Source organism: Lathamus discolor, chromosome 6 (genome assembly GCF_037157495.1).
Source record: "Lathamus discolor isolate bLatDis1 chromosome 6, bLatDis1.hap1, whole genome shotgun sequence".
Lineage (NCBI taxonomy): Eukaryota > Metazoa > Chordata > Aves > Psittaciformes > Psittacidae > Lathamus > Lathamus discolor.
This window is the reverse complement of record NC_088889.1, coordinates 6,118,167-6,140,742: the sequence shown is the minus strand read 5'-3', so window position 1 is coordinate 6,140,742 and position 22,576 is coordinate 6,118,167. Positions and strand designations below refer to the sequence as shown.

The window sequence follows — 22,576 nt, the reverse complement described above, 5'->3', positions numbered from 1 at the left end:
GGCAAAGAGGTCTGCGGTAGATGCTCTTTTCGCTCTGCAAGAGACTTCCAGCTGTTGGCAGCTGCATGGCTTCATCGAGGGACCGAAGCAGTTAACCACAGAGACGGCTGAAATGTTAAACTAGGTGGCCTATATATGCCAAGAAACATTCACAATTGTTCTTTGATGTTAAATTTAATATGTGGTATGCTCTGTAGGTACGGTTGGCTGTGCATCTCCTATGAATTAATTACAAAGTCCTCGCCATGCACACAGGGAGCAGCGGGCAGCACTATAAATGCTACATGCAGTCATTTAAGGTTGCAAAGGGGAATCCTAATGCAAGGCTCCACCACGGTGGTTTGCCTCCCTCTTCTTTAGGAGGCTACCCTGGGGATCTCAGCTTCTTTGAGCAACGGGCTGTGGTTTGAGCTGATCCTTTGAGCCCCTTCCTCAGTCACCAGCACCCCGGGGTGATGCAGAGATGAGATACGCACTTGGTCTGGATGCTGCAGATGCACTTCCTCTTTAACAAAAGGATTAAAAGAAAACTGGGGCTGATCCAGAAAGGGAACAAACAGAATGACAGGGAGGCTGTCATGGGGTTACCTGATGGAGAGTGGGTCACTGGGACCCAGGCTAGCATTGTTACCTGCATTTTAGGTGGAGTGCCCTGGGAAGATGAGAGACACCTTGCTAAGATGCCTATGCAGCGCTTGGTTTGATTTTCTTGTGACCTTTCATTCTCAGCCTTGCACCAACAAGCTCTGAAGTCTTTGCTTTGCAGCTCAAAAAGTACATTGCTGCTTAACTGCTGTCAGGCTATAGGGAACACATGATGTAGCAGGGGTACACACCAGGTACATGCCAACCCCAAAACCTGGCTTGTGATGGGCCCCTAAGGCAGCTCACCTCCCAGCTTGGCAAAAAGATACAGCCAGCAACCTTTCAGAAGGGAGAAGTCACGTCCTTTCTTTCTCCTCTTTCTTCCCATCCTTCTGACCCAAAGCTTCAGCAGAGAAAATCAATTAGCACAAAGGAGAAACATCTCACTTTCAGTTGGAGATTAAGCTGAGGAAACCTCAGCCCACAAGGTGACAAAAGAAAAGCAAAGAGCAACCAGAAGCAAAGAGAACGGAAAAGCTCAGGCAGCCTCGTATGTGAAACCGCTGTGGTACCTACCCCAACATCATTGCTCACCTACCCCTCCTCCTCAAAGCACTTTGGGATCATTAGCTGAGTTGGCTTACACTCACATAGAAGAGGGAGAGGAGTATCTGAGCATCAAGGGCACAGGCTGCTGGGATGCACAGGGATGGGGAGCACCAGGGCACAGGGTACAGCTCAGCTGCTTCCTACCACTGTGAATTGCGAACACCTCTCCTGAGCTGGTTTTCCTCCCCAGAACAAGGCTGGGAGTTCAGGGCAATGAGGGAAGCCCTCCCTTACCCCTGCTTTCAGTGGGGCAGCAGCACAGCCGTGAGTGAAGCACCCAGCACAGCTGCCCTTGGAGGCAAGGGCTCTGAGCAAGGCTTATTCATTGATTTGCCAGCTCAAATCAAAGAGCACAGGGCTGGGCGGGAGCTCTGTCCCTGTTTCTATATGTCATTCATTTGCTTCTATAGCTCCTTTTGTTGCTGCCCCTCATTGTCATTCGAAGCCTTCCAGATGGGCCAGAGCATCACCAGCCCCCAGCGTGGTGCCTGGGTTTAGGGGAAATGACGTCTCGCTTCATTAGCTCTGACACTTGTAATACTGCTCCAAACAGCCCCTTTCCCCTCTCCCTGTGCCCTAGGATGCAAGATGTGCTCCTCTTGGGTACCAGAGGATAGGCAGGCTGCCTGTGCTGCCTGCCTCTGCCTGTACATGCAAATCAAAGCACAAGCAGCTCTTTTCCTGACAGTAGCTGTGAGTATCATGAAGTTAACAGCCACGGTCCCCCACCAGCACATCCCTTTGCCCCCCCGCCTGCCCTGCCTGCATCACAGGGGAGCAGAAACACAGCACAGGGTATAATCATGGACCATTTATAAGTAACAGTCGCGTGGAAATCAAACCCAGGTATAATCACCACACTGCTCTTGCCGGCACAGCACCTGGGAATGCCAGCAAGCAACAGACCCTGCTGGGATAATATCTGCTTCATAATATTGCCACACTTCAACAATAGACTCTCGGAAAATACCTTTCCATTCAGATTCATGCTTCCTTGATGTACAATGCACAGTTTGTTCCCTTTCCTTGTGGGGAATCCAGTTGCTTATCGTTTGTTGAGCATCTAGGAGGGTTTGGAAGATAAGATACCCTAGGTGGAAGGCTCAGGAGAAAGGCAAAGTGTTCATCCAGGAGGTGGCCTTGTGGTATCTTGTTTATAACAGGAAATATGATGTTATTATAGATATGTTTCCAGAGCAAACTGAATATAAGACCTTTAGATACTGAAGTCATGAAGCTGCTACTACTGGAGCTAAGGAAAAGACAAGCCTAGTGCCAAAGATGTCCATGAGGAAGAAAGCCCATGTGGAGAATCTTTGTGGTGCCACAGCTTCAGATTGTACCTCGCTTAACACAGCTGCTCCACACATGCACTCCATCACCACAAGCCCATAAAGAAGAGCAAGTCACCCCTTGCTTCCAGATGTGCCATGTCCTTTAAGTACAGGACACAAGAACTGCCAGTGGTCAGAGATGGGTGCCAAGCAAACTCCAGTGAGAAAATAGACACGTTTTTCTCCACAAAGCTGATTAAACATCATATTAGATATAGAATCGTAGAATCATAGAATAGTTAGGGTTGAAAAGGACCACAAGATCATCCAGTTCCAACCCCCCTGCCATGGGCAGGGACACCTCACACTAAACCATCCCACACAAGGCTTCGTGCAACCTGGCCTTGAACACCGCCAGGGATGGAGCACTCACAACCTCCCTGGGCAACCCATTCCAGTGCCTCACCACCCTAACAGGGAAGAATTTCCTCCTTATATCCAATCTAAACTTCCCCTGTTTAAGTTTTAACCCCTTACCCCTTGTCCTGTCACTACAGTCCCTGATGAAGAGTCCATCCCCAGCATCCTTATAGGCCCCCTTCAGATACTGGAAAGCTGCTCTGATGTCTCCACGCAGCCTTCTCTTCTCCAGGCTGAACAGCCCCAACTTTCTCAGCCTATCTTTATACAGGAGGTGCCCCATCCCCTGATCATCCTCGTGGCCTCCTCTGGACTTGTTCCAACAGTTCCATGTCCTTTTTATGATATTATATTATATTATATGATATGATATTTATATGATATGATTATATTATATGACATTTATGGTACTATATTGTATAGATATATTATATAGATATATTATATAAATACGATGTTATAAAGATATTTCTGGAATGGGACTCGATCTCCATCCCATCAGGTTTGTGTATCAAGAGGGAGGCTGTGCCCACACTGTAGACTTGTTGGTTTCAAGCTGCAGCTTGAAGGGACATGCACAATGGGATGGCTTTTTCCCTTGTCACCCATGTGCCTTGTGGAAGGCTGTGTGGGGAAAGGCAAGGTGACCTGTTTGGGTTTGTGTTCACTAGAGGCCTTTAGCAGTCAGGAAGGTAACTTCTGCAAAGCAGCTTTATGGTAAAAGCTTGTCCTGGCTGCCTGTCTGGAAAGGATGCTGCAGCCAAGGAGAAGCACATATTATCACATTCAATACAGCTCTAACTACATGGAATTCAAGAAGCTGTGATGGATAGAGGAGCTCAGACTCCACAGTCTAATCATCTCCTCTGGTCTTACACCTCATGGATGTACTGCTAAGAGCATTTTCTGTAGCATCTTTCAAAGGAAACACAAGGAAATATTTCCTAGTGTGAGAAAATGACAATCTAAAGGGTGGAAATTGAAGCCAGCAACTGTCTCAGTATGCTACAGGGACAACAAAACAGTCTCGGGTACAGGGCATAAAAGGACTGAAAAGAAGGTACTCAGAGAGGCTCAGAGCTGATGGGGTGAGTAAGCAGAGAGAAATGCAGCTGCAGGGCAACAGCAAAACCAGCATTACAGGGTTTTGAAAACAAGGGTGGCAATCAATCCAGAAAGGTGTGGAATGCTGCAAAGGGCAAGAAAAGCAGGGAAAACAGGGAAAGGATTATTGATCTATCCCAATGTGTCTTTCTTTTACAGTGGATGAAGTTTGTACCCATCCTGCTGAGACCACAGAGCTCCCGAAGGAGCCTCATAAAGATGCTGGTGTACCTTTTCAGTGATAACTGGGTATCCACAGGCTCCTTCCGGCTCCTTCAGGTGACACTTGAGGTATCGCTTGTTGATGTTCATTTGTTGTGGCTTTTTTGGTCAGTTGATTGGTTTGGGGTTTTTTTGTATAGATATATATTAGATATATTTTATATAATATATATTATATATGTCTTACATATATTATATATATTTTATATTGGGGTTTGTTTTCTTTGGTTTTGGGTTTTCTTCTCCTAAAATTGCCATTTCAGCAAAACCATTGATATGTCTGATGCTGCTTCAGGTAAAACCTGAAGAGATTATTTATAAAGTCATTATTCCAATGGCACTTTAGTTTTGTGCTTTCTTGGGTACACACAAAATTATTGCAAAGACAGGGATTCAAATGCATCGCTTTGCCCTGAATCCTAACGGTTTGACTTGAAACAACGCTTTATGGGATTTCCTTGAAAAAAAAAAAAAAACAAAAAAGAACAGAAAGTTATTGCCAACCTGGAACCTACTTTTTTGTCTTTCTTGGCCTCACCACGTTTCACAGACCAGAAACAGCAATTTTTCCATCACCTTTATTGTCCCACAACATTTGTCCATCTAATATGCAGCACCCTCGCAGGAGAGCAGCTGGGGACACACACCACATCTCTGTGCTTCCCTTCCAGGCAAAAAAGGCTGCTTTGTTGTTAAAGCAGCTTGGATCTTGTCCCCAGTGAAGACAGTGGTGCTGTCACCATCTTCCAGCCCCACTTCAGGGGCCGAATTAGGTCCCATCACAAGAAGTGATCCTAGACGTGGGCACATGTAAGGACAGGACAAGGGGGCATGGCTTTAAGCTCAAAGAGGGAAGATTTAGATTAGACATTAGGCTGAAGTTCTTCCTTGTGAGGGTGCTGAGGCGCTGGCACAGGGTGCCCAGAGAAGCTGTGGCTGCCCCATCCTGGGCAGTGTTCAAGGCCAGGTTGGACACAGGGGCTTGGAGCAAGCTGCTCTAGTGGAAGGTGTCCCTGCCCGTGGTAGGGGATTGGAACTGGATGAGCTTTAAGGTCCCTTCCAACACAAACAAGTCTGGGATTCTATGATTTTCCTATGACACAAGGGGACAGATGGTCAGAGCTGTCAGATGTGCTAATAAAAAAACAGGCTCATCTACGGAGTATTGATTATTTCCTCCTCTTCGCTGTTGCTAGCATCTCCCTGCCGCACACTGAGATGGATGTGCCGCCCTACCCAAGCCCCTTTCACAAAACAATTCCCCTCATTGCCTTGCTAACACAACTAAATAAAGCAGCTCTGCACCCACTGGATGCTGTGGAGGCAGAGTGCTTGCTTGAGGATGCCTGCAGCCTCCAGCCCTTGGACAGAGACCACCCTCACCCCCCTGAGCCCAGGAGAGGAGATAGAATCATAGAAAGGTTTGGGTTGGAAGGGACCTTCAAAGCTCATCCAGTCCAACCCCCTTGCAATGAGCAGGGACATCTTCAACTGGATCAGGTTGCTCAGAACCACATCCAGAACACATCCAGGAGCGTGACCAGCAGGTCGAAGGAGGTGATCCTGCCCCTCTACTCTGCTCTTGTGAGACCTCACCTGGAGCATTGTGTGCAGTTCTGGTGTCCTCAACATCAAAAGGACATGGAACTGTTGGAACAAGTCCAGAGGAGGCCACGAGGATGATCAGGGGACTGGAGCACCTCCCGTATGAAGGCAGGCTGAGGAAGTTGGGGCTGTTCAGCCTGGAGAAGAGAAGGCTGCGTGGGGACCTCACAGCAGCCTTCCAGTACCTGAAGGGGGCCTATAGGGATGCTGGGGATGGATTCTTCGTCAGGGACTGTAGTGACAGGACAAGGGGTAACGGGTTAAAACTTAAACGGGGGAAGTTTAAATTGGATATAAGGAGGAAATTCTTTCCTGTGAGGGTGGTGAGGCACTGGAATGGGTTGCCCAGGGAGGTTGTGAGTGCTCCATCCCTGGCAGTGTTCAAGGCCAGGTTGGATGAAGCCTTGGGTGGGATGGTTTAGTGTGAGGTGTCCCTGTCCATGACAGGGGGGTTGGAACTGGATGATCTTGAGGTCCTTTCCAACCCTAACTATTCTATGATCCTATGATTCTGAGTATCTGCTCCAGGTTCCCACCCTGCTTCCTCTCAGCATGTATTTTAATGTTCAGCGCTGCATGTAACAGATGCTCCTGATGTATCTGCCTCAGCACATTTCAGAGGCATCACGTTTAACAGGCTGTCCTATTCAGAGATGCACAAGGCAGGCTGGTGTTTCTCCAGCCCAGGACTGCACAAACAGAGCTCTGCTGTGCCTTGGAACTAGGGCTCCATGCATCACACAGAAGGCTTTCTCCTCTATGAGGTGGGATGGCTGCGAGACCTTTCTCCTTTGCAGATGCTCCTCTGCCAGACATCCATGAGCACAGCTCGGGAGGCACCATGGTCTCCCCTCTTCACTCCCCACTGCTGCCCATGGACCTCAGGACTCTGTCCCCAAACTCTCCCCAAAGCACAGAACATTCCTTAGGGACACTTCACATATTTTTCCTTTCCCTTTCCCCTCTCATCCAGGCTCCAGCTGGCTCAATGGCAAGAGTAGCCCCCTCCCTGCTCCCCTTCTCCTTGCCCTGGTTCACAACGCCTCCATCCCAGGCTTTCCCCAGGTCCACAGCTCAATTTGCTTTTCATCCTTCCTTCTCCACCACTCTATTAAGTGCCTCAGCCAAAGCTCCTGTGGGACACAGAGCTAGTGACCGAACCATTTGCTTTCCTCAGTCCTGCAGTACCACACTGCATCCCAGTGTCAGCCCCAAGCCACGGGAGCAGATGCTACACCAAAGTGATTGTGCAGGTACTAAAACTGCTGTGAAGGCAACTAAAGACTTGTCTGTAGACCCGTTTAAGGATGCAGCACTGTGCAGGTGAAAGCCCTCCCACAGATCAGCTCCTGCCCTTTTGAGTCTTCTCCCAAGTGCCTCCCGAGATGCTGCCTGCATCCTGTTGCTTGGGGAGCCAGAGAGAAATACACATGAAAGCCTGAGGTTACTCATCAAACCACAGTCCCACAGAGCAGTACTAACGCTGTGACCCCTTCCAGCATCAAAGAGAGAGGGGCAGAGCTGAGAGCACGTTTTGTGGTGCTTGTCCTGCCATTGAAATACTCGGCAGGGAGGACAAAGGCTCTTCCCAAGCCATTGAAAGAGGAAAAGGTGGATGGGAGATCTCAAATAAAGCAGAAGGCCTCTGGCTCTTGTTTGTGAATTCAAACCTTGTCTGAGGGTTAATATGTTCAAGAGCACGTTTATACACGCCAGGAATAACCCCGGAGCCCCTCGTGACACCGGGTGACACAAATGCTTGAATCACTTCTGAACAATGACGTTTACTACTTGTGAACCACTCTCTGCTCGTTCCTCCTTCGAAACAATCCCGAGTGATCTCCTTGAATGCAAGTTTCTCTTTAAAACAGACAGCGTGACATATTTTGACTTCCCTTGTTTGACAATATCATCGTTATTTCATCTCAATAACGTAAAACACGATCGCTTCAGCTTTGCCTTCTCCTTTCTTTGCTCTGTGCGCTTTTGTATTACATTATCATATTTCAGTGCCACAAAGCCCAGATGGAGTGCGCATTATATTTCATGTCTTGTGCGTGTTCTGGCACAATCGCACTGAAGATTTTGAACTTTATCACAGTGAAATGTTTCACTATCGCCAAGCCAGGGCTGGATTTGTTGTGGAATTTCGGTCTGGCTTTTTTTCTTCCTAGTATTCAATCTTCAGCTCTTTTTTTTCCTTTTTTTTTTTTTTTTTGCCCCTGTTATGCAGCAAAACCAGCTATTGAAATGTCAGATATTCCCTCTGCAGAAATGTTCTGTTTCCCAAAGATTCATTACTTGGCTTCTGTGAAAGGAGAGATTTCAGCCCAGTTCCCGGCGGATGAGCCGTCGGTTTCTAACAGGACACCCTTGTGTTTGCAGTGACCTCATCACACTGGATGGTTCAGGATGCGGTTCCCCGTTAGGCTTTGTCCATGAGGTTAAAGCAAGTCCAAAGGCTCCCACCCCATCCTGCCTCCTCTCTGTTTCCCTTAACCAGCACATCGCCCTGCTCCTGTTTCCATGCTCCTCCTCTAAACCTCTACACTTAAATGAGCTGGGTCAAGTGCAACAGAAATCCAAGGAGCAGCATCGGGACAGAGCCTGAGCTGCCCCACTGCTGCCACCCCTTCGTGTCCCCAACGTTTGCTGTTTACCACACTGTCATTCTCTTTCCTTACAATCCCATCTCGTCTGAGCTAAATGCAACATCAACATGCTAGCATGCTGGATTTGCTCTCGGAGCATCCCTTCAAAGGGATGCAGTGATGTGAGCCCCATACCAGGACAGGTTCTAGTTGAGGATGGCAGGGACAGTGAACCCTGCAGCCCTCCTGCAGAACCAAAGCCAGGCTCTTCCCCTGCACCAACCCGCTCGGGTCAAACAAGTCTGTTTCCTTGTGCCCACGTTTATTCTCTTTTGTCCATCACAGGGAATTGTGTAACAGTGGTCAAAACCATGCGCCCATAACCAGGATGTCCCAAGCCCCGTTTGTATTGCAGGGAAGGACTGGGGCAACCCCTCTTTCCCCACACCTTGAACACTCGGAGGTGGAACACCCCTCTGGCTCCTTCCCAGCCTTTCGTTGCTCCACGTTAACGACTGATCCCCACCTCCGTCCCTCCCCGGCCCTTGGCCGCTGCTCTTTGCTCCGACGCGTAACCCGCAGGTAACGCGCACCCATCCCCGGCCGCGCACGCATCCGCTGCTCCCCAACGGGGCCGCCCCGTCGGGCGGTGGCGGCGGCGGGTCCCGCCCGCTGGGGGCCGGCCCGGGCGGGGCGGGCGGGCGGGCGCGGTAAAGGCGGTGCCGAGCGGGGCCGGGCTCAGTCTGGATCGCTTCGCCCATGGGGTAGCCGCAGCGAGCCCTCGGGACCCCTCCGCGCTGCTGTTGCTGCTGCTGTTGCTGCCTGCGGGACGTGAGTTAGGGCGGTGAGTACCGTGCGCGTCCCCCCGCGCCGCCCGACGGGGGCTCCGTAACCGGGGGCTCGGGGGTTTCGGGGGCGCGGACCCCGTCGTGTCCCTCGGAGGTGGCTCCCCGGTGTCAGGATGGGTGGAGAGATGGATGGACGGTGGGAGCAGCCCTTGTGGTGCCCGCGCACGGCTGCAGCGGGACTGTGTTCTCCGTCCTGGCCGTGCGCGGTCCGTGTGGGATGAGTAGAGGAGGAGGAGGAGGTGGTGGAGCGCTGCATCCCGGTGGGAGGGTGGCAGGGCACCCGGCGGCACGGGGCGGCTGTAGCCGTGAGGTGATGTGCGGGTGGGTGCCTTGGCTGGGAGCTTTGTGGCTGTCGCTCCACTCCAAGGGAGTCCCATGCCGCTGCGTTCCTGGAAGTGCTCATCCTTTAACTGCTTGCTCGGGGAAAAGCCACAGGAGGAAGGACTGTGGTCCCCAAACGGGAGACTAAAAGGGGAGGGGGAAGTCAGCCTCGATGGCTGGGCCCCCTGGGACTGGGATAAGGGAGGCTGGCAGGCTGCACTCCCATGGGATGTATCCCTGTAGCTCTGCTGGGGAGTGCTGGCTTCAGGGAGGGCTTAGCCACTGGGGAGAGGTTAAAACTTGGAAGGGTATGAAGGGAGAGGGTTGCATGAGAGCTGTGATGCAAGAGTGAGCTGGGGAGAGGAGATGGGACAAGTTTAGCCATCACAGAACTGGAAGATGAGAAGAGGCAGCTCTCAGCAGGCTCTGCATCCCTGCCTGGGCATTCTTGTGTCCCTGCACAATGCGATGCTACTTTTATCTCTACTGATCAAGTGCATTGCTCTGTCTAGAGCAGCAGCAGCTTTAGGGCTTTCCTGAAGAGTGCAGCTCTGAGCAAACGAGGCTGAGGAAGAAGCAGCCCATGGCAAGAGGCTGGAACTGGATGATCTTAAGGTCCTTTCCAACCCAAATCATTCTATGATTCAGCGTGTGCTCCTTGCCCTGCCACTGCACTGCATAGGACTGGACTGTGTGGAGCCTTTCCCTTACATGAGCAATGTCCCTGTCCTTCTCAAGAGACGGGGCCAGCAAAGCCTGAGCTGCAAGTACTTAAATGGGTACCATTTAATCCATCTCCTCTGTCTGCAGAGGCTGGCAGTTATAAATGCCGGCAGCAACCAAAGCCCTTGTTGACATTAGGGCTACCACCAGTACAGCTGAGCCATGAGAAACTACAGAGTATGCAAGAGCACTGGCTATTCTGGACTTGGCATAAATAACTTGCTTAGTAACTCTATTTGCACTAAAGCAGAACCTTCTGAATAACAGTCTGTGGATGAGGAAAGTGTTTTTTAACCGAATAAATAGTAGTTACTGTTCAGGAAGGGGAGTTTCCATTGGGATGAAGTTTTCTTAGGTTTTAGTGAAACCCAAAAACAAGCAATATCTAAGACTCAGCATGAAGGCGCCTCAACTAGGCCTAACCATATCCCAGCGGGGTTGCATAAATACACCTGATGCACGCATATCATGATGGACACCACGAACATGCAGTGTCCTGGTGCCCTCAGCAGACAGGGGCTGGGTACTGATGGCAAAGTGGGACTTGGTTGCTTCAGAATGTGTCCGTGTGGTCTTGCTCTTTGTCTGCTGTGCAGAGCAAGGTCGAGGGGGCTTTTCTCTGGGGAGGTGATTTGTCCTAGCCAGGAGGCTGGAGGTGATGTCTGCCATAGAGTGTCAGGGGAAGCTGACCCCTTCTGCCTGTGGGTCTGTATGAGGATTTATTGTAGAGAGATGGGAGCACAAGAGCATCTCCAGAGACGGACATCAAGGCGGGGCTTGTGGTGGCCATTGATAATAAACCACAGAGATGCTCTGCCCTAAGGCTTTTTGTCTATTTGGAGCTGCTTGCAGGCTGGGGCCTGATCCAAAGGGAAACATTTTCCTATTGTTCTCACTGAGCATCGAGTGCTGAAGTGTGCAAAATGCCCGGAGTACATCTGCAGCTGGTGTTCACTTGTCCTGCAGCTCTCTGAAGGTCAGAGTGTTCAATAGCAGGGGCTGGGGCTGGGAGGGATGGTTTCACATGCCAGTTCCAAGCATCACTTTGAGCTGTTTGCATCGTGACATGTTCTTTGCTGTATGTGTGTTTGGTCCCAATCCAATAGGTCTCCAGATTTCTAATGAGAATGGCTAAATGCTGTTAGAACACAAGAGCATCTCCCTCTGTTGCAGGCAGAGTGAGCTGCCCAGGAGGCTTCCTATTGACCTGGGTGCTCTTGTGGGCTGGCAAAAGTGAGAAGAGACCAATGGGGCCATGAAGTGGAGGAGTACTTCTTCCTAGTGCTATGTTTCTGGTTTCAAGCCTTCGCCTTGCACAGGAAGAAAACAGCACACGTGCACCAGAAAGATGTTGAGATTGTTTATGTTCTGCTCCTGGCCTGGCTCCAGGGGGAAGGGTTTGGTGACCTTGGCACTATTGGGACATTATTTATAGAAAGCAGATCTTCTGGGTTTTGTGTTTTTGACGTAGGAATGTGAAAACGGGCTTTGGGAGGAAAAGACCCAGCGCTGGCCCCCACATATGTTGGGACTTTCTCCAAACCAGGAAGAACAATACTTAAGGGGCGAGCAGGTGTTCACATTGCTTCCTGCCTTCCCTTGGAAAACAGGGGTTTGGCTCTGTCTGGGGATCGCACGCTAGCACGAGCTCACTCCATGTTTGAAGAGGTTTTGTGCAAGATGCTGACAGATGTTCATAAAGAGAGACCCAGCTATAACCAAAGATACGTTAATGGTTCAGACACAAAGGGAAATGACAAATGAATCTCTGGCCCTCTGGGTTTTCTTCTGTTTGAAGCTTTACGTGATCTGCAAGGGTTAATGCATCTTGGAGTGTTTCGGTGCCCATCTGTGGTGCTGGTTAGTGTGACTGACCCTGATGACAGACGGAGACAACGAGGCTGGGAGATGCGCAGGGTCTTGCTGGATAACCTATTGCCAGTGCTATAGCTAAAACCCCAGCAGCAAAGTTTCCCTCTGGGCTTCACTGTGTGGTACATTTCTCCCCCTCATCAGTTAGTTAAATCCCTAAATGTCCTTCTGTCCCTCTGTCTGCAAAATAGGGACTTGCTGAGCACATTTATGCATTGGTTTTGATGGGGAAATCCTTGCCTAGGCTGTACCTGACCCATCTCTACCAAGCCTTGGTTGGACCCTTACCAAGTTCATCTTGCAGGGCAAAACCAAGGGCCTAGAGGGTATCACAGGATCATCATTTTGGACATCCTGGAGGATTTCCAAATCCACAGTCTGGAAAAAAGCTCTAGTCCAGATTTATACCAACAACCACTGTGGTTGTGGGGAGGAGGGAGGAAAGATTTGCTGCCAAAGCAGGGAAATGAGTAAAGAGTCAAAATGGGTTTAATGCTAAAGGTGAGAGGCTTCTGTTGATGCTGCTGGTAAGGAACCATGTGCTCACTTTCTGAACCTATAGGGCCCAAATCAGAAGCCTGAATGTATGGAAGCCGGAGTGTTGCTGGCTCCATTGCTGCAGAGCTTCCTAGGAGTTTTTGTCAGGGATTCGGGTTCAGACGATTTAAGTCAAAGGCAAGAAGGAGAGCATGGGGTGAGAAGCAGTTAGAAATAAATCAAAGAGTGATTCTGTAGTCCGGTCTCCTGGGGAGCGGCATCAGCGGTAGGAGTTGATGTAGCCGGAGATGCACACAGAGGAGTGTCTGATAACACTGCCCACCGCCAACCTCATTGTTTGAAGGGATTCTGTGTTTCACAGGGAGATTAGCACATCATCCCCTTGGCTGCTGCCTGCCGCTGCATTCGGAGGGAGAAATCCCTCCTTTTCTTATTGAAATCAGGCAGGACTTCAACTGCCAGCCCAGAGGGGCAGGAGGAAGGCAGGTGCAGGCAGAGCAGCGCACAAAGCCTTGCAGCCCTCTTGTTTTCGGCTGTATCCTGCCGGGGTTGAGAAAGTCAACAGTTAGAGGCTGTGTCAGCAGCCAAACCTATAGAGAAACCCTACTGCGGGTGACTCAGCTGGTGTTTCTGTCTGAGTACACTTTCATTCAGTGACCCATGAGGGCAGCAGGAGCGCTCTTTCGTGGTGGTGCCATCTTATACGAGTGCAATACAAACCTCTGGTGTCCGGTTGTTTGTGGATGTGGAAAGGCTAAAAAAGCTTTTCCAGCTGGCAGAGAATATGTCAGGAATCCACTGTTAGAGCCCTAAAATCACTCCAGCCCTTGCTGGGGTTTAAACTGACTCGGGGGAGATTAAGGTTGGATGATATAAGGCAGAAGCTTTTCCCAGTGAGGGTGCTGAGGCGCTGGCACAGGGTGCCCAGAGAAGCTGTGGCTGCCCCATCCCTGGCAGTGTTCAAGGCCAGGTTGGACACAGGGGCTTGGAGCAAGCTGCTCTAGTGGAAGGTGTCCCTGTCCGTGGCTGGAAGTTGGAACTGGATGAGCTTTAAGGTCTCTTCCAACCCAAGCCAGTCTGTGATTCTATGATGTAGGCAGCATCCTCACTGGTCCCTGTATGGTATTGCTGGTAACAAGACACATGGGCGATGGCTTGGGCACAGCCTGGGTGCAGACATGCTATAACAGGAGCCTGTTATAGAAATGGGGGGGGATATTGCCAGCAGCAAAGGAGTTCCAGGAAGCAAGCTATTCTCTTAGGAAACTAGGTATCTTAAGGGTTCGTGGTTTTAAGTCCCTCTGAATCCTTCTGTTGACGTTTCATGTCAGTTGCTTGGCAAATCATTCTTGGTAAATGCTTGGTGTTACAACAAGGAGGTAGAAATCATAGAATCCCGGAATAGTTTGTGTTGGAAGGGAGTTTAAATCCCATCCAGTTCCAACCCCCTGCCACGGGCAGGGACACCTTCCACTAGAGCAGCTTGCTCCAAGCCCTTGTGTCCAACCTGGCCTTGAGCACTGCCAGGGGTGGGGCAGCCACAGCTTCTCTGGGCACCCTGTGCCAGCGCCTCAGCACCCTCACAGGGAAGAGCTTCTGCCAAAGAGCTCCTGTCAATCTCCCCTCTGGCAGGTTAAAGCCATTCCCCTTGTCCTGTCACTACAGGCCCTGTAAAAAGCCCCTCTCCAGGTTTCCTGTAGCCCCTTTAGGTATTGGAAGCTGCTCTAAGGTCTCCCTGGAATCCTCTCTTCTCTAGGCTGAAAAAGCCCAGCTCAATGCAAGCTGCTTCCTCACAGAGGGGAGGAGGAAAACTCAAACCCTGCAATACTGGGTCCAGGGGAGCTGAGTGGTGCTGGTTTTTCACCCAAATCTTTGTGGCCTAGGAAATAAGTTACTGTAGAAGCTGCTTAATAGTAATAAATAGCTCCAAACACTGCTTCATAGAAAGTGGAAATGTGTCAGGAGTCAAAGTCTACACCAGACAGGTTTGAAGATTTTAGACCATCTGTCTGCACATTCCCAGGTTGTTTTCATGGTAAGTGAGAATAAAATGTAACTGCTTTTAATACCAGCATTGCTGGTGAGGGCTCTCTAAGATCTGGTGTGCTTCCGAAGAGCAGGCACCTATAATGCATCATCCCACCCTCCTTCCCCATTGCCTTGCCAGTGCAACTGTTTGTTCAGTGGGATGTATGACTGTGATGTTGCCTGCTGGTAAACCCTCTGGTGCTGCACATCACTTACTCAACAAGTCCCTTCTGTGAGCTGTGTCAGTGTCCGCTGCCTAAATCTCTGGGCAAGTAGGATGCACTGAGGGTTGATGGATGGAGGTATAATAAAGCAGTTGAGCTTATCCCCTGCAGACAATTTATTCCCTGCATCGCATCACCATGCAAACCAAGTGCCTGTCATTTGTGTTTGCAAAGAACATGAGGGAGAAGAGACAAGCCTGCAACCCCCAGAGCCACAGCTGCACAGAATGTCATTACAGGTAAAGTAATGGGGAAAGTGTTGACTAGACTCTGACACTTCTGTGCCATGAGCTCTTTTAAGCAGGAGGCTGAGCTATATGCTTACTGATGGACATGTATATATACAGATATGCACAGCAGCAAAGCACTATGTGTGTGTATATACACACTGCTGTGTAATGCTTATGGTGCTGGAGCTTGTTGTATCTGAGTATCTGAGACTTAAAAGTGTGGAACCAAGGGAAGGTCCTTAAATAATCCTCAGTCGTAGAGATGAGGCATCTGGAAACTGGTTTCTGTGGTTACTTGGGTCTCTGATTTGCCAGTGCTGCTGCTGTTAGCGCTTTGTTCCCTGGGTGTTCCTGTTGCCTACTTGTCCCTGAGGAGTCAAACAAAGGCAGGGAGAAGGACTAGTCCATGGTACTGCTTTCCTAAGGCTTCTCTCTTATCACTAGGCTAGATGACTGTGGGACCTCTCAGTTCTTCTCAAGGCTATTCCTACCACCAAGGCTATTGATGCCATGCACTGACATCCACCCATTTGTCACCTCTCTGCTATAAGAAAACCCTTGCTTTAGATCCCTTGGCTGATGTGCATCCTCTGTGGCCGTGACTAAGAGCCACTTTAGGACATACCTTCTCCATGCCGAGCAGAAGAGAAGGCAGCCCCTTTCCTTGTGGTTTGCTATCTAGGGTTTTTATAATCCCAAAGTGTGATTCAGTATTGTGAGGGTGAGCAAAAGTGGTGCAGTGTTTGCCTAGGATTGGGTACCAAAAAGCTGACTGTGAGGATCAAGAACCTGCCCTCTCCATCCATATAAAAGCAATCAAAACCCCAGTCTCACTCATCTAGGCTCCTCCTGTTATCTATGGGAAGAGGTAAGCCATTGCAGGAGATGATGCATCCTATCTGCAAGATGATGCTTAAACCACGACACCTAAAATAGACACCTCTGGGGGATGGCTCACCCTGCCTATTCCCCAGGGAGCCAAAAAGAGAGAGGTATGGACAGCTATAGGTTCACATTATAGTTGCTGCTTCCAAGCACCACTTTCCACCTATGAAATGCTTTGGTTATGGAGTGGGGACAGACTGTGTGTGATCCTCACAGGACACATGCAGTGGCCTTTTGTGGAAGCTGGGGAACATCTCAGGCATGGGAGTAATTGTCTTTTTCAGTCTCCTTGATATTATATCCTTTCTGTGCTGAAAGCTTTCTAAGGGGTGTGTGCAGAGTCCCTGTTTGCTGATAATGCACACTATGAAACCCTAAAAGGAGGGCTGAGATTAAATGTCACACGCTCCACGGTGGGGGAATTCAGAGAGCCTTGTTGATCCGCGCTGGGTTGACAGCTCATGCATAAACAGGCGTGCACACACACGTACGCTCATGCACGCAGAGCGCTTTCCCCTGACTCAGCAGCAAATAAAAGCAAGGTCAGGTTGGTGTGAGCTCCTGCGGGGTGTGTGGTGAGAGCCTGTGGGTCCTTCAGGATTGTTTGGATGAAGATCCATGCTGGTTCTCAATTGCCTCTCCCCTGTGTTGCACTGCCCTGCACTGTGGCTGCTTTGGGTTTATGCTGTGGGTTGAGCCTGACCAGGAGGAGCAAAGGCGATATTGATGTGAGGTTCACCCCAATGTTTCCAAAGTGCTTTCCCCTGCCAGCAGGGAATACAGATAGGTACAAAATACAGACAGATACAGAATAGATGTCATGCTAAGCTGGCTGTTACTCAGGAAAATGCCAGGAAGGGCACTCCTGCCTCTGACAGTGTGTGTAATGGACCGAGTGCTGCAGTGGAGTCCATAGCCTTCCTCAGCAGGACGGGGTATCACAAGCATGCAGTCAGCACTGGTGGGATATGGTGCTTGGGCAGTCACCTTTGAAATGTTAAATACCTGCTGATCACGAGTACTCAGCTGGGTGGTAGGCTTTCTTTCCATATACAATTGGGAAACCAGAGGTATGAGCAGTTAAATGACCCGGTCTCCACGTGGAGGGGCAGCAGCACTATCAAACCTATAATCCAAGTATTATTATCCTATAAGCCAAGTATTTTGGCTTTCAGGCTTCCTATTCTGGATGCTGTGCTGTAATTCTGTTCCTGAAAACAGCTCTTTCCACTTCCAAGTGCTTCGCTGCAGGATACTTGTGGCTCCTCCTCGTTCTGGGGGATGCTGTGGCTCTGGGGGATGCTTCAGACTGGCGCTCCATAGACACATCCCTGTGTACCTGCACTGCTAGCAGGTTGCTAGGAATTTCTTTTACGTTCTTTCACCACCGACTCATGAATTAGCAGAGCCTGTGCTAGCTCTGTCAGCAGCTATTTAGAAGTTTCCCTTCTAAATCTGTCCTCCCCAGCTCCTGTTTGCCCAGCATGGGGGAATTTTGCATCTAGCATTTTTAGCCTTAACCTGTTGCTATAGAAACCTCCAAGGTGTCAGAGGGAGATTTTTGCCACTTGGGGATAGACTACCAAGTGGTTGAAGAATGTGTTTTGTTGGGAGGCCTTCTCCATCGTGTTTTTGCTAAGCAACTTCCCGAGCTTGTCTGCATGCCTGTGCTTATTTCGAGCTTAAAGAGCCACAGGGGAGTGATAAACCTGGAGTTGTAATTGTGTACGAATGAGAAGGGCTTAACGTTGGCACATTGCTTAGGGAGGATGCAAGGATGTGTTCCCAAGCTGCAGTGATGGGTCTGAGTGGTGGTCCCTGAGGGTTGAAAGGTGACATTGGTTCCTAACACAATAAATGGTTAACCTAGAAGCAGAAGTCAAGGCTGTTAATGGCATCTCCCAGCAGGAAGTCTGCAACAAACTGCTCCCTGTAGCTCTTTTCACCCCTGAGACTAAAATATAGGTGAACGCCAAAGTATGCTGTCTATTCCGGCAGCATGAGTTGTCTTTAGTAACCAGCCTCAAGAGATCATCACTGTGCAGTGGGACTCAAAGTCAGTCCACATGATTCAAACCATACCCTTTACTTGTATATTTATAGTGAAATAATATAGGCTTGATTTATTAATATATTATTAGTTATAAATTATATACAATTAATATGCTCTTACAGGATGTAACTATGGGAATGCTTCACAACGCGGGGTTGGTGACAACTGGGATGCTGATTGATGGTCACTTGAGCCATTTCCTATCAAGCCTGATTTGCAGGACATCTGTGTCATGGAAGCAAACTTTACTGCTTACACAAGCTGAGGCGTGAGTCCTGCGAGTGCCTGTGTGCCTGGAACTCAGGAAATATCCTGGCTAGACCAAAAGGCAATCTCCCTACTTAATGCAAATGTATTCGTCTGCCCTTTTTCCCTCCCTTTGTGTGAGCCTAGACTGCACATCTGGTCATATCATGACAGACTGTGGGAGAAGAGGAACCCTTTGTTTTCTATAGAAATGGAAGAAAAAAGAATCTGATGGTGCTGGGGCCTCCTGCAGCAGCTCTTCTCAAGCTGAGGCTGCAAATCCACCCATGAAACAGGTTGGGAACCTGCTCTTGGGGTGCTGGAGAAGCACAGCCTCATTTCATCTTCCATTTCAAGGTTGTAGGCATATTGGTAGCTTGTAAGTTGCAGTAGTTGCATTGTGCTGAGTAAGTTACCGGGCTGCAGCATAGAAATACTGTTGCTGGAAGTGTAGTTCATCTTCTTTTAGGGGGGAATCCATTAAGAATGGCTTTGAAATCACTGCCTCGGTGACAGTGTACGGTGTTCCTGCGTCACTGAGGGGACTGAATCTCCCAGATTGTAATCTCCTATGGTTTTCCTTTGAGTTATGGAAAGGGATATAGGTGAGGGATTGTTGGGAACGAAGGGTACCAGCTTCCTAGGTTTGTGAAAGGAAGTTATCAGATGCTTGGGGACATGGTCGAAAGAAAATCTGGGGAGGTTTGAGGTTGTTGGGGGAAGGAGTACCAAGAATCATAAAATCATAGAATGGTTTAGGTTGGAAAGGACCTTAAGATCATAGAGTTCCAACCCCCTAAGAAGCCCCATTGCACTGTGATGATCCAGTATTCAGCAGTGTTGTGGGTCAGCATTGTGTGTCTGGGCTTTTCCCTGCTCCAGCGTTGCTTTCTATACGACTTCCCTTGAGGCAGTGTCATGCCTCAGGTGTGAGGCAGAGATGAAATGCAGAGTTGCATCAGATTTAGTGTAAAACTGACCTATATCCCCCTGTTTGGTCGAAGGCTTCTCCTGGCTTTTCAAAGCTGCTCTTTTCCAGTAGCAAGGGTTGCTTTACTCGGGGATTTTTGGTGGTTCTGTGTGTGTGTGTATGTGTGCATATGGGTTTTATTTTCTCTTCTAATGTTTCCCTGTAGCAATCATCTGCAGGACAGATGGCCTGCTAAGCTTCTGGGACTGTCTCCCACAAACACCTGCCTAAGGCAGCTGGGAAATGGAAGAATTCTTCTCTTTTAATGCCCTTAAAGACAAACAGGACCCGACCACAATCTGTCTTATTTCCCTTTTGCTCCATCCTCCCAGATCCCTAGGGAACTTCACTGCTTGATGGTGGGGACAATGAGGGGCTGCGGGCTAAGCCATAGAATGGTTTGGGTTGGAAGAGGCCGTAAAGCTCATCCAGTTCTGTCCCCCTGCAGGGGCATCTTCCACTAGAGCAGCTTCAAGGGTGGCACTGGGAGACGGATTGCTGCAGTCAGCTAATCTGAAAGCTTTAGCAGTGGGGAGGATGATGATGATGGAGGGGACGGTCTTGTATGTAAATAATCCAGATGGGAGCCACCAAAGCAGCAGATGTACACATGTGTGATGGATGAAATGTGAAGCCTGTTTGACCCCATGTCAGGAGCCCTCCATGCCCATGCAGTGAGGCTGCAGTGGGGCCAAGTATCCACCCCTATGGGGTATCATGTGTGCTGGTGGCCATAGCCGTGCAGTGTGTGGCAAACAAGCATTTCTGTCCTCAGGTCAAGCCTGGGAGACCTGGCTTGCCATGGAAGGGTTGATGCATTGGTGCAGGTGGTGAGCAGGAGCGTGATTGCTGTGTTTAATTATAGCTCCCCTTTGAGAAGCTAGTAAAGCAACACAGTTTATTCTGCCTTGTTCTGGGGAAACCAAGCACTTTGCAGGTTTTGATTGCTATATAACACGTCCTGTGACACGGGAAGGAACTTTCCTGTGGTCCCTGCAGAAGGAAATGTGAAACCTATGGGCATTAATATCCTTGAGCTGGGGCCATACCTCCCAGATGCTGTGCCTTGGTCCCAGTAGAGGTGCTTTCTTGGGGCAGGATGTTTTTATGGCCATGGGGAGCTTGCGGGCAGGAGCTGCAGTGCTTGAGGGCAGTGGGAATAGAGCAGTGTGGAGGAGGATGCAGGGGCTAAGGCTGCGCAAGGGATGAAGCTCTAAATCAGGCACTAGGGAGAGTTCAGGATGCATGGGAAAGGCTGAGCAGGCTTTGGATGTCCTCTTATGCCTGCAGTGCAAACAGAGTAAGCAACACAATTTAACTCTTTTCCTCCCCATCAGGCAGTAGAGGCTTCATTGTCCCCTGCTTAGTGTGATGCTGGCTGCATCCCTTGACTCAGTGATTGCTGGAGCTGCTGTAGGCACAGGGTGCTGCCACCTTGCACCTCTGTGGCCATGGGCAGCTCTGCAGGGCTCACAAACAGCGTTGGAGGGCATCTAGCCATGTCTGACCATGGGGCATGTCTAACCTACATGGGGTATATCTAATCTGCAGGGTGAGCTCTGGATGTGCTCTTTGTGGTCTGGGTTTTGTCTGCAGATGATCGGGAGGCACCCAGTGGAGATGCTCTTTGACCTAAGGATTTTGCTTTGCATTTTCCTCATGTGTAAACCCAGACAGCAGGATATCTGCTGTATGGGTTTGTGGGTTTTCAGGAGACAGAAATGTCTCCTGTTGGTGTTGATGTGGGAAGGGAGTCCCGTGTACCTGGCTTGTTACAGGTGAGAACTCTGAAGTGTCCCCCTTACTTGGGTGCACAGACTGTACCAGCCGCTTTGTGCTGCTGTGGTGGCTGAGTGCTGATTGTTTCGCACTGCCTGAGAATCAGGTTATTTTTGGCTTGATCAAGTTTCATTCCCTGCAGGTCTCTGAGGCTTCCTGACCTGCATAAACTGCTTTGGGAAAAGTTTCTCTTCTCCAGGGTAGAGAGCTTACACCCCTCAGCCAGGGCATGGGTAGCAGTATATTCCTCACAGCAGCACCTGCACATTATTCTGGGGTTGGTTTAAGATGCTTTGCTAGCCCAGAGTGTGCAAAGCCATGTGCTGGCATGGGAGAAATCATTAATTTCCTTTAATTAACTTCCTCACACAGTTTGCCTTGGTGCTGCAGGGAAACCCCAGCTCCAAGTCTTCCAATGTGGATGCCCCATCCCTGGCAGTGTTCAAGGCCAAGTTGAATGAGGTTTTGAGCAGCCTGATGTAGGTGTCTTTGCCTATGGCAGGGAGCTGGAACTGGATGATCTTTAAGGTCCCTTCCAACCCAAACCATGTGGGAGGTAGGGAAAGTGATGCTGCTTCGGCAGTGGCTTCATGATGCTATAGGTGCTCAACTTGAGGTGCCTGCAGGACTGGGGTCTGGCTCCCCTCTTGGGAGCTGTAAGCATCCCAATGTGGGTGCACAGCTCTGGCTGCTGCAGCATCATGTATGTGGCTGAATCTCCTCTCTCCTGTGCTGCAGAGCTCCTCTTCACTCCAGACACTGGGAGGGAAACAGAGATGCTGGGGGAAGAGCTGTGGAGGTGGGGAGAGATTGAGCTATGATTACTGTGGCACCAGTGAGGTTTCTTTGCACCACTAAGCAGTAGCTATCAGCATTGAGTGCAGTATGCTGAACAGCTGAGCGAGGGAACAGATACTGAAAGGAGCCTGCGATGAAAAGGGATTTTGGAGGAAGAAAGCACCTCTTTCAACTGCACATAGGCTCTGCCCATCACTGATTGCTGTGACAGGCAGTGGGAATTGACTGTTTATGGTGATTGATCTGCGCAGCCCCTGGGATGCTCAGAAACAGGATTAAGGAAAACAGAATCTCTGGGAGAAAGAGGAGGTGAAGGTTCCCCTTTGGAAACACACGGGCTAATAGAAAACATCCTCTAAATTGTCATTGTGTCAGGATAATGTAAGTATAATGTTTTCAAATCCTTGGCATCTTGTATCTGAATGTCATTGAATTCACACCAGTGCATTCATTAGCTCCTCATTCATTACTATTCACTATTTGTTAGAGTGGCTCTTTCTCTGGAAGATGGGGGTAATGAGAGGTGGGACTGGCTGTGAGGCCATAACCATAGCTGTGCATAGAACAGTAGGAGCATGGGTTTATGTACCAGAATGGCCTTCAGTGATTGTTTTGTTGGCATTTGCATCTGGCCTGTGTTGTCCTGGCTCTTGGCCAGTGGTTTACCACAAATTAGTGAGAGCTCTTAAGG

General features: G+C 49.6%; 1 protein-coding gene across 3 annotated transcripts in view; it reads left to right on the top strand.

Moving 5' to 3' along the window:
• Nucleotides 1-9,135: 9,135 nt before the first annotated feature.
• The window catches only part of TP53I11 (tumor protein p53 inducible protein 11), a 25,861-nt gene continuing 12,420 nt past the window's right edge, over nt 9,136-22,576 (top strand). For all 3 annotated transcript variants that reach the window (XM_065683367.1, XM_065683365.1, XM_065683366.1), the window contains exon 1: nt 9,136-9,254. The gene's annotated coding sequence lies outside the window, so the exon portion shown is untranslated. The remainder of the gene's footprint in view (nt 9,255-22,576) is intronic.